The following is a 3,493-nucleotide window of genomic DNA, read 5'->3' on the forward strand; positions in this document are numbered from 1 at the left end:
ACATTCGGTATTATGTAGCCTTTGCAACGCGTCGTAACATGTAGTGCTTTCACGGAGCCTCTACCATTGGGTGGTATTTCCTCATCACTAAAAGAAATGAAATTATCTGCATTCAAGTTGTTCACCCATCTGTCCAGCTTCTCCACGGATATATTTTTTGCCACGTAAGCTTGATTCAACACCTTCAGCAAAGCGTTCCGGTGTGGCTCCGAATTTAGCAGCAGAGATAAAACCGAGATTTGTGCTGGTTGCTTATTCAATTGTTCCACCACATTGTATTCACTGTGTTTGATAAATTTTAAGAACTCCTGTGCTTCCTCCTCATCCACAGGCTTTTTAGTTTCTTGTACGGGTGGAATTTCTTGCTCGACTTGACCTCATGCATCACCGCTTTCCTTTTGCTTCCAAATAACGTTTCTTCTTCACCGGTTCAACCTCTTTGAATAACATCTTCCACTTCGGGTAAAATGACCTACCTCTCCAACATCTCCGCTATGGCTTTGAGCTTTTATCTTCCGGTGTGACGATATTGATGTCATATTTCCATTGTACGGCTTTGTCGTCCTTGTACGGAAAATGAGACTAGTATTGATTATCATTTTGGTTTCACCGCTCTTTTGTCGCGTCGTAATAAATTATTAACGGTCGATCCGCTATAAGGGAGACCGATGACCGGTTGTCGAGGTGCATACTTCTCTTCGTTGGTCTCTTCCTCTTGTTAAGGACCTTAATCTCATTATTATCCATCCGGTCTTGAAGCAACCTTTTAAATTCCTCACACGATGAATGTCGTGTCCTACAATTCCATGGAAATTGCAAAACTTTGACCTTCTTCTCCGAGAATTCTATCGGGTGACAAAGCAATCCTTTCTTAACCAAGACCTCTCGATTTTCTCGTAGAGGCGCCTTATTCTCAAACACATCTTCCGACTTTCCATTCATCCTCTTTCCCTCATGTGCTCACATTCCCTTCAAGATGGTTAGGGAACGGGTTCCCGATTCATGCATCGGCACTATCGAACCGTAGGATACCCACGCCAATGAGTCCTTGAACTCTCCTCTTAAAGGCTAGGCAATTCTCCATGGAATGCCCCTGGTTCCCTGCGTGGTATGCACAACTAGCGTTTGGATCGTACCACTTTGGGTATGGAGGTTTAATGGGTGCCATGTAATGGGGAGAAATCAGCTGTTTCTCCAGAAGTTTTGGGTACAATTCCCCATACGACACAGGGATAGGAGTAAATTTCGATTTCTCGGGATTAGGCCTTGCTGGTCTTGGTTTGTTTCTGGGCTGGCTTTGAGCAGGTACCGTGTTTTGTGGGAATATGGTGACAGGTCTTTGGTTGTTCGTGGCATATACGGGGTAGGAAGGAGGTGGTGCTTGGTAGTAAGGGGTTTGAAGGGGATAATAGAAATTTGGAGGTAGATAACTTCGAGGTCGGGGTTGGTTTGGATATGGATTAGGGGCATAACGACTTCCCATTCCCACCATGTGGGCTTCTGGTTCTTTCTTCTTCATGGGTGCTGCCCTTCTTGAAATTTCTTGACCTTCCATTCTACCGCTCTTGACGGCATTCTCTATAAGCTCACTGGATATTACAATATCCGCGAAGTCCTTCGTGGCGCTTCCCACTAGTTTTTCATAAAACGGCGTCTTTAAGGTGTTGATAAAAAGGACGGTTATCTCCGTTTTCGTTAGTAGGGGTTCCACTTGGGCTGAGACGTCCCTCCATCTCTGCGCGTACTGTCTAAAAGTTTCTGACGGCTTTTTCTCCATCATTTGTAAAGTCATCCGATCAGTCACCATATCTGATACATGCCTGTACTGCTCACAGAATGCCAACACCAAGTTTTTCCAAGATCGGATCCTTTGCTTACTGAGCTGGTTGTACCACCGAAGAGCCGATCCTACTAAACTGTCTTGAAAACAATGTACAAGTAGCTTATCTTCGTTCACGTAACCGGTCATTTTTCGGTAAAACATGACAAGATGTGCTTTTAGACATCTTGCCCCATCGTACTTTTCGAAATCAGGCACCTTGAACTTCAGAGGCAGGATTAGGTTAGGTACCAAACTGAGTTCTTTAGCACCTAGTACCGAGAAGACTTCAGTGCCTTCTATTGCCTTGAGTATTTCTTCTAAATTCCTATACTTCTCTTGAGCCTTGTAATCATCTATTTTCAACTTGGCTATTTCAACTGGATCATCTAAATCTAGAACTACAAGATTGGCAGGGGTTGCTCCGGGATTTGACATAAATGTTCCTTGCTCTAGATGAGCAAATGGCATAGGTCGTTGTTCCAAGCCTGTGGATTCCCCTTGAGTATACCTCTTTGTGCTACATGGGCATGCGGTGGAGTGAATCCTGGGGGATAGAGTGGATCCTGGTCATGATTAATTCTTGATTGAGGTTCCATATTGTTGGGGTTTTGCATGGGTCCTTTTCTTTTGACCAAAACTGATATCATCTCCATCATTCTAGCCATTTGATCCTTTTGTTCAAGTGATTCCTCTCGAGATCTTACTATCAAATCCCTCGTTTCTTGCTGTAACTTAGCTAGTTGTTCTTGTAATTCCTTCTAGACTCTTTCCATCCTTTCGATTCTTTCATTGAACTCAGCCTCCATTGCTCTAGCTTGTCGACGCGTTTTATACAAATGGCGTGGTTCCAGCTTTGAAGTGTTGCAACTGCGAATTATATGATTCTAACCTTAGCGAATGATTATGGGATATGTATATGCAATGAATGGATGAATGGATGCAAAAAGAGGCATTGATTCCAATTCAATTTTATTAGAAGAACTTCACTAGAAGAAAAATTTCTTTACATAGAACGGATGATTACATATACGACTTCGCCCTAATGCCCAAAGTCTTAACTTTCCTAAGAAGCCAAGCTAAGCTTCGGCCTCGGTCTGATTCCGACTCGTACTTTAAGCTCAATATATCAGCCTGAACTGCCAAGGTTTGCAAGTGATCAGCTATCTCCCGAACCTGAGCTATAGCTTCGCCCATGACATAGTCTCTATCTCTAATCTGGTTTTGAGAGTGGTGAAGTTGTTCACTGTAATGGTCGTTGTTTGTTTCAAGAAGTTCCACTCGAATTTTGCTATCTCGTAGTGCAGTCTCGAGTTCTTCTATTTTCCCTTCAACTCTTCGATCCTGCTCACACTAGCCTTTACCTTAATTTTCGAATTATGGCTATGATGTTGCTGAAGTAATCTTTCCAATTCAGCCACCCGAGCTCGTAACTTCTCCTTTTCATTTTGGGTTTCTAACAAACTCTTCTTCAGAGTATCCTCTCGTACTCGGGCATCTTGAAATCTTTTCTCCCAATGGTCGGCTCTAGTCTTTTCCTCTTTAATCTCTTGACGCCATTGCTCCGACTTTTTACCTAATCCGGCAGTTTTTATTGTTATACGAAGCTTCTTGTAATCGGTTTTCAGACTATCTAAATCTTCCTCGGCCTTGTTCTTTCCTTTCCTTAATTTC

This window comes from Gossypium arboreum, chromosome 1 (genome assembly GCF_025698485.1).
Source record: "Gossypium arboreum isolate Shixiya-1 chromosome 1, ASM2569848v2, whole genome shotgun sequence".
In the NCBI taxonomy this organism is placed as follows: Eukaryota; Viridiplantae; Streptophyta; class Magnoliopsida; order Malvales; family Malvaceae; genus Gossypium; species Gossypium arboreum.